The sequence below is a fragment of the Trachypithecus francoisi genome, unplaced genomic scaffold (genome assembly GCF_009764315.1).
Source record: "Trachypithecus francoisi isolate TF-2019V2 unplaced genomic scaffold, Tfra_2.0 Lachesis_group15, whole genome shotgun sequence".
Lineage (NCBI taxonomy): Eukaryota > Metazoa > Chordata > Mammalia > Primates > Cercopithecidae > Trachypithecus > Trachypithecus francoisi.
Window position 1 is genome coordinate 23437524 of NW_022681460.1, and position 12817 is coordinate 23450340.

Here is a 12817-nt window from a genome sequence, read left to right on the forward strand (position 1 = left end):
GAATCCCGGAATAGACCAATAACAGGCTCTAAAATTGAGGCAATAATTAATAGTCTACCAACCAATAAAAGTCCAGGACCAGATGGATTCACAGCTGAATTCTACCAGAGGTACAAGGAGGATCTGGTACCATTCCTTCTGAAACTATTCCAATCAATAGAAAAAGAGGGAATCCTCCCTAACTCATTTTATGAGGCCGGCATCATCCTGATACCAAAGCCTGGCAGAGACACAACAAAAAAAGAGAATTTTAGACCAATATCCCTGATGAACATCGATGCAAAAATCCTCAATAAAATACTGGCAAACCGGATTCAGCAGCACATCAAAAAGCTTATCCACCATGATCAAGTGGGCTTCATCCCTGGCATGCAAGGCTGGTTCAACATATGCAAATCAATAAACGTAATCCAGCATATAAACAGAACCAAAGACAAGAACCACATGATTATCTCAATAGATGCAGAAAAGACCTTTGACAAAATTCAACAGCCCTTCATGCTAAAAACTCTCAATAAATTTGGTATTGATGGAACATATCTCAAAATAATAAGAGCTATTTATGACAAACCCACAGTCAATATCACACTGAATGGGTAAAAACCAGAAGCATTCCCTGTAAAAACTGGCACAAGACAGGGATGCCCTTTCTTAGAATTTCAGTGTTTAAATTTGGTTATGTTTATTTTACGACTCAGAATATGACATATTTTGATAAACGTGTCTTGGGTATTTGAAAACAATGCTTATTCTGATGTTGTTAAGTGAAGCTATATATTTGAATTCAATGTATTTGAATTAGATTCTGTTAATTGTTATTATTTGTATCTTCTATATCTTAGCTGATGATATGCTATTAGTTCAATTAGTTGCTGAGAGAGCAATGTAGAAGTGTCTAACTATAATTGTGGACATGTCTGTTTCTCCTTTAAGTTTTATCAGTTTTTGCTTCATGCATTTTGAGGCTCTGTTCTTTGGAACATACACATTTCAGACTATTATGTATTTCTTGTAGATTGATTCTTTTATTATTATATATATATCCCTTTTGTCTAGTAATATTCTTTGCTTAGAAGTCTACTGTATCAGATATCAATATAGCCAACCTTACTTTTTGTTATGAGCGCATGGTATATTTTTCCATCCTCTTTCTTTCAATCTGCCTGTCTTTTGAATATAAAGTGATTTTTTTTTTTTTTTTGGTAAACAGCCAATAGTTGAATCATGTTGCTATTGTTGTTGTTTAAGTCCACACCGCCAAACTCTGTCTTGTAACTGGTAAAATTAGCCTATCTATATTTAAAGTAAATGTTGATATGTTAGATCTTAACTTTGACATTTTATTATTTGTCTTCCTTTAGTTTCTTCTCACCCTTTTTCCTGTGATTCTCTTTTCTTGCCTTTTTGTTGCTTAAATATTTTTTAGAATTCCATCTTGATTTAGTTATAGCATTTTTAAATTACTTTGTATAGATTTTGAGTGGTTGTTCTGGATATTACAATATTCAAGTCTGACTTTTTACAGTTTATTGGTATTGACGTTTACCACTTCGACTGAAAGGTGGGAACCTTACTTCCATTTTGATTGCTTTATCCTCACTTTTAAATATCAATAATATTTGTTTTAATTATGAAATATTGTTTCTAAAATTAATGAGAAGGATATTCTATTGTATGTACTCATATTTCTCCCTTTGTCTTGTTTCTTTTTCTTTCTGATGCTCAAAATTTCTTCCCTTTTTGTTTTTTTTCTGCTCAAAGAACACTTTATAGTCATTTCTTAAGGGTAGAATGACTAGCAAAAATTTCTGTTAGTTTTCCTTTTTCTGAAAATGTTTTTATTTCACTCTCATTTTAGGAAGATAGTTTTACCGATTTAGAATTCATAAATGATAGTTGTTTTCTTTTTTTTTTTTTTTTTTGAGACGGAGTCTCGCTCTGTCACCCAGGCTGGAGTGCAGTGGCCAGATCTCAGCTCACTGTAAGCTCCGCCTCCCGGGTTCACGCCATTCTCCTGCCTCAGCCTCCCGAGTAGCTGGGACTACAGGCGCCGCCACCTCGCCCGGCTAGTTTTTTGTATTTTTAGTAGAGACGGGGTTTCACCGTGTTAGCCAGGATGGTCTCGATCTCCTGACCTCGTGATCCTCTCGTCTCGGCCTCCCAAAGTGCTGGGATTACAGGCTTGAGCCACCGTGCCCGGCGATAGTTCTTTTCTTTTAGCACTTCAACACATTGTGCAATTTACTTCTGGCCTTAATAGCTTTAGATGAGATATTAGCTACATCATTCAAGTTGGTGTTTCCCATACATAATGGGTTGTTTCAAGTTGGCTCCATTCAAGATATTTTTCTTTATTTTTAATTTTCAGAGGTTTAATTATGATGTGTATCAGCATGAATTTGTTTGAACATTTTCTATTTGTGATTCATTCCGTTTTTTCGATTTATGTATTTCACCAAATTTGGAAAGCTTTAGCCATAATTTCTTCAGATTTTTTTAACCTTCATTTTTTTCTTTTGGATTTCAATATATGAATGTTAGAACTTTTGTTATTGTTCCACAAGCTCTGCTCATGTATTTTCTATTTTCACTTACTCAATCATTTTAGGTAAATTCTATTGATTTTTCCTTGATTTCATTAATTTTACACTGTATTATCTCCACCCTACTATCAAGTACATTTACTTAGGTGCTTCTGTTTAATTTCTATTATCATCATTTTCAGTTATACAGTCTCCGCTTGATTATTTTTATGACTTCTCTTTCTTTGCAGGGATTTTCTGTTTTTTCATTTATTTTAAAAGAATTTGTAATTAACTATTGAAGCATATTATGATGATTGCTTTAAAAATTTTGTCAAATAATTGTAACATTTGATCCATCTCTGTGTTTGTTTCCATAGATCTTATTTTCTAATTCAAGTTGTGATTTTTCTTCTTCTTACTATTACAAGTGATCTTCAATTGCCTCGTAGGCACTTTGTGTATTATGGTATAAGACTCCGGTCTTACTTAAATCTTATATGGGTAGCAGCAGTCACTCTAGGTTAAACATGGAGGTTCTGGTCCACTTTTGTGGGCTGTGGTTGCAATATTAAGACTTGAGAGTTTTAGTTTGACCTGCTTGGTTTATGTGGTGGCACTGGGAGTCATACCAGATCTTATGGTTGCTGCCTAAAAAAAGGATTTCCCTTGGCCAGGCTGCCCACTGGTTCTTGGTAGGTGAGAGAGGTCTTAGGGCTACTAAAGTGTAGGATACAAACATTTCCTTGACTCTTGGCAACATGGCTCAGATTTAGTGTACCAAGATTATAGGAATATGAGGCACAAAGTCAATTGAATGAGAGGGCCTTGCCCCCTGAAATTTCTTCTTTCTTCTTTGTGCACTTTTCACTTCATTTTATTCTATTTTTATGACAATTGTGTTGCTGCGGTACTTAGGGAAGAACATTAGTGCTTTCTTCTCCCTTTCTCACATTCCCAGGTCTTCTACCCACACAGAATTTAGCATGGTAGAACTACCATGGCTTGTTACCATTTGCTCCTATATATTCACATAGAACTAAGTAGCTAAAGCAGAAAAGGGGAAGCTTATGTGTATTTTAAGATTTGACAATAATAAGTTTACACTTCTGGGTAGGGGCGCATACACACAAATAAGATAATTTCAGATATAGTAAGTGCTATATGAACAAGAAAATAAAACAATGGTATAGACAGTGATTGGGATGTGTGTGTAGCTAATTCAGTAGACTTCTTGAAGGACCTCAGAAATGCCTAGACCATGGTCTTGAACTCGGTGAGTGTATTAGTGCATTCCCACGCTGCTATAAAGAACTGCCTGAGACTGGGGAATTTATAAAGGAAAGAGGTTTAATTGACTCACAGTTCTTCAGGGCTTCAGAGGCCTCAGGAAACTTACAAAAATGGCCAAAAGGGAAGTAAACATGTACTTCTTCACATGGCAGCAGGAGAGAGAAATGAGTCCCCAGTGAAGGGGAAAGCCCCTCATAAAACCATCAGATCTCATGAGAACTAACTCACTATCACGAGAACAGGATGAGGGAAATTGCCCCCATGATTCAATTTCTCCACCTGGCCCCTCCCAGGACACATGGGGATTATGGGCACTAACTACAATTTAAGTTGAGATTTCAGTGGGGACACAGCCAAACCATATCAGTGAGTTTAAGGACAATAAGAAGGCCAGTGGGGCTGGAGTATAACTTGCCTCAGACCCACAGTTACAAAACAACTCAGTGCATTCCCATTTACCAGGGATCAATATCCCTTTTCTTTATAGGACTTTAATAAACCGGGTCTAACTAAATTCAGAGCTTCTGAAATTAACTTTCACATTATATCTTGTAGCCTTAATGCTTTTTTGAAGGAGGAGTGAGTTTCAAGTGGCTTTTAAGAGGATCATACCACTTACGTAGAAATGAGAAGAAGTACAGCAGTGACACAATAAAATAAATAAATAAATAAATAATAAAATAAAAAAACTTTGGCATCCTAGACACACAAAGTAATTCAAAGAATGGAAAAGACTCATGATAAAAATCAGAAAAAAAAAGTATACAAGGCTTAAGAGTATGATTATAGTCTTAATCATTACAGTTTATAATTCTGTGCATCACAATGGAGACAGTAACCACTTTTCCCTAATATAGTCCTGGAAATAGTGTCATGCAGTGGATCAGTTTTTTATCTAGAAATGTTGTAATTTGAGGTTTAATATTAACTGAATATATGACAGACATGATCAAACATATATCAGAAAAGTTATTATATTATGCACTCCTGCATTCATTTAAAATGAAATAGGCTGGGCATGGTGGCTCACCCCTGTAATCCCAGTGCTTTGGGAGGCTGGAGTAGGCAGATGACCTGAGGCTAGGAGTTCAAGACCAGCCTGGGAAACATAGTGAGACACCGTCTTTACAAAAAATTTTTAAAAAATAGCTGTGTGTGGTGGCATACACCTATAATCCTAGCTAGTTGGGAGGCTGAGACAGTAGGATCCTTAAGCCTGGGAGTTCAAGGTTGCAGTGAGCTATGATCGCACCACTGCACTCCAGCCTGGGTGACAGAGCAAGATTCTGCCTTTAAAAAGCTTAATAAATAAATAAATAAATAATAAAATAAAAAAACTTTGGCATCCTAGACACACAAAGTAATTCAAAGAACGGAAAAGACTCATGATAAAAATCAGAAAAAAAAAGTATACAAGGCTTAAGAGTATGATTATAGTCTTAATCATTACAGTTTATAATTCTGTGCATCACAATGGAGACAGTAACCACTTTTCCCTAATATAGTCCTGGAAATAGTGTCATGCAGTGGATCAGTTTTTTATCTAGAAATGTTGTAATTTGAGGTTTAATATTAACTGAATATATGACAGACATGATCAAACATATATCAGAAAAGTTATTATATTATGCACTCCTGCATTCATTTAAAATGAATAGGCTGGGCATGGTGGCTCACCCCTGTAATCCCAGTGCTTTGGGAGGCTGGAGTAGGCAGATGACCTGAGGCTAGGAGTTCAAGACCAGCCTGGGAAACATAGTGAGACACCGTCTTTACAAAAAATTTTTAAAAAATAGCTGTGTGTGGTGGCATACACCTATAATCCTAGCTAGTTGGGAGGCTGAGACAGTAGGATCCTTAAGCCTGGGAGTTCAAGGTTGCAGTGAGCTATGATCGCACCACTGCACTCCAGCCTGGGTGACAGAGCAAGATTCTGCCTTTAAAAAGCTTAATAAATAAAATAAAATGTTTACGTAAAATCTTCATAATGTTTATGAAGGTACAGAATAGCTTGGCTACATGAAAAATAATATATATATATATATAAAAGTTCACTTATTCCACAAAACTTTATTGAACACAATTATATGCTGAATATTGTACTAATTTTATATATTTTATTATATTAATCCCCACAAAATGCTTTTCAGGGAGACATTACTATTACCAGGCTTTTTTTGGATAATAAAAGAAATGCACAGCTAAAAAATATCAGGGTGGGGATTTAAATTCAGCATGTCTGAATCCAGAACCTACTCTGTTCATTACCAGGCTATGTATTTCCTCATTATATAATATTAGTTTCTGATCTCAGAGTGCTCAGATTAATGTAGAAGGCAGACAAAAATGACAGTACCTTATTAAAAATGTATTTTATAGAGTGCTACAGAGGCCTTTAGGGGGGTACTTAGTTCACAGGGGTATTTTTCAGAAAGACTTCCTGAAGGAGGTACATAGAAATGAGATTTGAATAGTGAGTGGAAGTTTGCCATCAGAAGATTAGGAAGCAAGGATATTTTAGGCAAGAAGAGCAAAATATCTATTGCAAAAGTATGAACCTAAAAAAAAAAAAAAAAGGATTGGAGTACTGGAATGTTTTAGGAGGAAAATGAGGAGAGGCAAAGAAGTTCATATTATGCAAAGTTATTATAAATTCTAGTATGGAATTTTAAAAGGTTTGTGGTATTAAAGGATCTCAATTGGTAGAGTTAATAACAAATACATTTTGACAGCAACATGGGAAATAAAATAAGGTAGAGAAACTGTAGGTACATGGAAAACAATGATCAACTGAATTAACATATTGGCAACTGGAAGAAAGAAGTGGGTGAAGATTCAACAGATGTTAGGAGGAAGATGCTCTTTGACTTAGAGGATAAATTGATGGATAATCCACAACAGAAAGAGGATGTAGGATTGAAGAAGAGATTTTTAAGAGAAACTAACTGTCACATACTTACGTGTAAAAATTCAAGAAGTGTTAAAAGTGCTCTTCTGTGGAATCTGTTACACCTGAGCTCAGAAGATGACTACAATTTTCAAATGGTATGATTCTCAGCAAGATACTTGTTATCCAAGGCTGAGCTTCTTTATTCATTCTTCCTTAATGCCCTACAGTCAGTCCCCATGTGCCATGATTTCTATTTATTAAAAATAGCTGGAGTCTGTATCTTTTAGTTTTCCTAGGCTTTTATCATATCTTGCTGTAATTATTGCAGAATCCTCTTAGTCTTCTTGCCTCCAATATCTTCTCCTTCTAGTACATCTTCCACATGACAGCCAGAATAATCTTTCAAAACAAAGAAAGGAAATATATTTTTCTTTAAAGAACTCTAGCTTAGTGAGATACTGAGTAAAGAGGAACAAGAGTGTACCAAGGAGACTAGGTGGCCTTATTATGTAGTCTAGAATTGCTGTGATGTTTCAGATGTGATTAGAAAGGCAGTGTCAGAGTTGCACAAATGTGAATTCAGAAGAGACAGTTCTGGGTGATAGGGGAAGAGAAGAATGTGTGAAGGAAGGTTCCTTAATTTCTAATGTGTGTTACTAAGTAGAAGTGGATCAAAGACAGGGGAGAAAGTTGTGTTTGTTCTTGGACAAATTTGAGAGTGAAATGATTTTGAGATATGCAAATGGATACACAGAAGAAGCAATTGCATCTGAGTCTGAGAGCTATACATACCAATGTCATGAGGAACCTATGAATTTACAGACATTTATAAAATTGTCAAATAATGATTATGAAACAAAAATGTCAGCAGACGTATGACATCACAAATGCCAACATTTAAAGGTAAGTAGAAAGGTAAGAACCTGCAAGGGACACAAGATGCAACCAGAAAAGTAGAAAGGAAACAAGGGGGATACAGTGTCACGGGAGCTGCCAGAAAGATATAGTGGTCCACAACTTGGAATGATGCTGAACGAAATGAAGTCCGAAAAGCCCACTGGATTTAGTAATATGACTTACTCCGGACATGAGTGGCTGGTTTTCTCAGGGAGTAATGGGTATGAAAGTGAAGAGTAAGTTGAGGAGTAAGTGTGAAATGAGGAAAAGGAGAAAGTAAGTAAAAACAACTTAAAAGAAGTTGGGCTGTGGGCGAAGGGGAGAGAGAGAAAGTGATTTTGCTCTCAAGGAACACAGGAATCGCCAGAGTAATCTTTCAAAATAATGAAAGGAAATGTATTTTTCCTTGTTATGAAGAAAGAATGCATTTAGTTGTGATGTCTATCAGTGCACAGAGGAGGCTTACTGGACTGAGGGAAAAGCAAACAGGAACACCCAGATACGCTCATCAAAATATCCTTCCGTAATTTGAACCAAGTGTTCAAATAGAAGCTTTACAACAAAAAGTAATGATTACATATAAAGCTCTCTCTTGCCCAGTCTATTTACACTCCATTGCCCACCTTGGTAACAGGATCCTGGGAACCACTGGTTACTTGGAAGATGACTGATTTTGTTGCACAGTAAAACAGAATGGTAAACAAACAACAGCTTATCTTAATTTAAATTTTTGACATTTTGCTCATCATGATTTTTGTGTATTCTAAAATATTACATTAAAATGGCATTTATATTGATTACTAAATTTATTGGCACTCCCTTATATTTTGCACCTGAATTGTATGCCATATTTACCTCAATTTAATGCTGATCCTAATCAAAAAGCAAGGAAATTTGATTGACAATTATGATTAATAGTGAAGATAATGGGATTAGAACTATTCATGATCATTTAGGAAGTATGTTAACTGCAGAGAATTCTTAGAAAAAGCTGTAAATAGTGATGATGTAGATAACGAGAAAGCATACATTAAAGGAACATTCATGTATTCATTTGAGCAGAAAATACGTTAAATATTCAAAACACTGACTTGAATTTGAAAGTCTCTGTATTTACTTATATGACACAACTCCTTTTTAAAAGAGTCTTGCGGTCTAATTGAATGTATTTTGCTCCCATACTTCTTAGGTAAGAAATTATACTTAAATGAGTTGAGAAGCCTCAAGCTATGACATAGTGTTAAGTGAGAAAAGGGGTTTTTAATATGAATTAATTAGCACTTAGACTAAGTTTAGATGATAATTAAATGTGATTTTATCATTAATATTGAGTCATGTCAATAAAATGCCATCTTTTGACAGAGATAAATGCTTTCTGGTTTCCTCAGTATGCAAAAACACAGCAATTTTAAGTAAATATTTTTTCTTTATTTCCTCTCTCTCTCTCTCTCTTTTTTTTTTTTTTTTTTTTTTTTTTTTTTTTAGACAGTCTTGCTCTAGTGGCATGATCTTGGCTCACTGCAACCTCCTCTTCCTGGGTTCAAGTGATTCTTGTGCCTCACCTTCAGAGTAGCTGGGATTACAAGTATGCACCACCCTGCCCAGCTAATTTTTGTTTGTTCATTTTTGTAGAGATGGAGTTTCACCATTTTGGCCAGGCTGGCCTTGAATTCCTGGCCTCAAGGGATCTGCCTGCCTCGGGTTCCCAAAGTTCTGGGATTACAGGCTTGAGCCACCACAGCTGGCTCATAAACATTTTTCCCTAGCATTTTATTTTGCATGTCTTGAAGGCTCAAAATATCAAGCATTTTTGCTGGGGTCCTTTTCACAGTATTTTCAACAACTTATTTTCATTTTATTTATATTTAGTATGTTACTGGAATAATGTTTGGTGTTTAACAAGCATAATATAAAACAAAGTTGGATTAGTGGATTTGTTCCTTGGTAGTTCTCATTCTGAGCTAATACTCTACCTAAGTGCATAATCTTTGTAGAAAAAATTATGTACTTGAAGAACAGATGCTCCTTTCATTAATAATTCCATAAGTTTATAAATTGAGACTATTCAAAATTGTTTGGGCATATGCTTTCTTTATAGTTTTTAAAAATATTTATTTATTTATAATCTAGATAATTGACATACATACTTATACATATTACTTAAAATTAAAATGTTACTCAACATCTCCCTAAGAAAAAACTGTCATTCCTTGCTGTATCTGACATTGTATTTTCAAAGCAATATGGTTTTGGACGACCTAGCATATGGCTTTGCATTTGCTGGCATTTAAGGGGGGGTCAATAAATAATGCTCATATCTTCTCCTCTTGTGTTCAAAACCAGTTGAGAGATAGGCACAGCAGTTGGGCAGATGGAGATAAATGTTTTAATTTTTGTCTTTTCCTGATAAATTCTCATTAGAAAATTCTCAATAGAAAATGTCAAAATGGATCATAGTACACTAAAATTAGGCAGACTTATTCACCCAATCAGAGGTTGTACTGGTCAATCACAAATCTCTCCTGAGGGTTCCTGCCACATAAAATTTGTGTCATGAAGAACAGTCCATATTCTTCTTCAAGTCATCTATTAGGAAATTTATGATTCCCCTGGAAGGGAATGAATGGAAATACACAGACTACAAGAGTTACTTTAAAAGAGTTGTTCTGAAGGTGTGGGTGGAGGATCCCTGCAGCCTCCCCAGAAATCTTTTTGGGCTCTACGAGGCCCTCTTTTTCCGACCACTTACCTGTATGGGGCTGGATCCTCTTTCTGTGCCTCAATCAAAACAATACAGTACATCCCAGTGAGTTCCTGCTGTCTTTTATTAAGTCAAACATGAAAGAGATTTGCAGAAATGTACAGTAGGGCATCTTATTTTGCTAATTTGTAGAAGAACAACATAGTTATTTTTCATAAAATGATATTATTTATAGTAACATATAATCAGTATATTTTTCATAAAATATCATTTTTCATAAAATCATATTTATAATATGTAATAAGTATAAGTATATCATTTTTACTTTAAATGAATTAATAGGTGTATTAGTCAGGGTTCTCTAAAGGGACAGAACTAATAGGATAGACGTGTATATGAGGGGGAGTTGATTAGGACAATCAACTCACAGAATCACAACAGGAAATCCCACAATAGGCTGTCTGCAAGCTGAGGAGCCAGGAAGCCAGGCCGAGTCCCCAAACCTCAAAAGTAGGGAAGCCAATAGTGCAGCCTTCCGTTTGTGGCTGAAGGTCGGAGAGCCCCTGGCAAGTCACTGGTGTGAGTCCAAGAGTACAAAAGCTGAAGAACATGGAGTCTGATGTTCGAGGGCTGGAAGCATCCAGCATGGGAGAAAGATGGGGGCCATAGACTTACCCAGTCAGGGCCTTCAGCGTTACTTTGCCTGCTTTTATCCTAGCCTCACTGGCAGCTGACTATTTGGTGTTCACCCAGATTGAGGGCCATCTGCCTCTCCCAGTCCACTGACTCAAATGTTACTCTCCTTTGGCAACACCCTCACAGACATACTCAAGAATAGTACTTTGCATACGTCAGTCCAATCAAGTTGACATTCAATATTAACCATCAAAACAGGTAAACATTTTTAAAATTTCTCAACTCCTTATACAGTAGATATAACTCATATAAACAAAATCTCTTTGTTGTCCTCAGAAACATGTAAAAGTGTAAAGATGTCCCGTGATAAAGTTTGATTCTGAGCACAGTGGCTTATGCCTGTAATCCCAACACCTTAAGAGGTCAAGGAAAGAGAATTGCTTGAGCCCAGGAATTTGGGACCAGCCTGGGAAACATAACAAAACCCCATCTCTACAAAAAAATAGAAAAATCAGCAGAATATTGTTGTACACGCCTGTAATCTCAGCTACTCAGCAGGCTAAGGCAGGAGGATCACTGCCGCCCAGGAGGTTGTGGCTGCACTGAGCTGAGATAGTGCCACTGCATTTCATCCTAGGCAACAGAGTGAAGCCCTGTCTCGAAACAAAAAACAAACAAACAAACAAACAAGCAAAAAGTTTGGGAACCATTGCTCTAATAGAAGCTCCTTTGCATGAAAACATGAGAAGTAGGTAATAATTATTTCTCACTTCATTCTTTTTATTCTTAGCTCAAAGTATTGGAAAGGATATTTGCTTCATTGCAGACTATTGTTTTAGATGCAGCTAATACTAAGCTAAAGTACAAGTATTCACAAAACATTTTTTGAACAGAACTTGGCAGTCTTCAATGATAATACATTGTATATATTTGGGGTAAACTTTATTTAAATTTTACTTGCTGACTTGCTTTTCAACCCTGTTTCACTGACGTAAATGTAAGGACATTATGGAAACAACCTTGGGAAACTTTTGCTTCTTCAACAATTTTCATAAAAAAATGTAATTAAAGGTTTTTTAAGCTAATACAGTGGCATCTTTAGAACAATTCAGGACATATATCTTTCAGATATCAACAACAAAGATCATTGTGCTTACTTTCATCTGCTGGGTTCTTTAAACATTGTAAAGATTGTCAGTCAAATTCCTATCATCATTCACTCTTATTTGCTGGCTGCTAGTAAGTTTAAGCCCAATTTTCAGTCCTCTAGTAAATTTATTGCTTGGTATTAGCACATTATTGTGTGCTACTCTAATGATGGACCTCAGTTTAGCTTCTCAACTCTCATTTTGTTTTTTGTTCTTTATTCACCTTTGTTTCTACTTACCTACCCTCTTATTTTTCTTGCTTTCATATCTTTAAGCCCTCTGAAATCTTTTCTAGAAACTAGAAGATTTTCAAGAAATGGTTTAAAAAGAGCAATCTGAGTGAATCAATAAGTTAAGGAAGTGGTACTTTAGAACTCATCCTATATGTGTATTATATGTTAGTTATTATTTTCCCCATATCCCAGGGTCAAAAAACAAAAGAAGAAAAGAAACTATGTGAATTTGCAAGGCTAATGCTTTTATACTAATTAAACATGGGGACCTCAGGGTTTTTGGATTTTTTTCCCCCATAATTACTCTAGTATGCCTCTGTCACAGAGTGCTGCCACTTTCTCATTTGAAAATTTTACGGATCAGTAATATAAATGCAAATATAAATGAAAAGACTTAAAACATCCAAATCCCTATCTTGATTCATTTAACTAAAATATTCTCCTATATTGGCCTTTTTTCTCCCTGTTCACAAAAGGTATTTATTTCTTTATTGGAA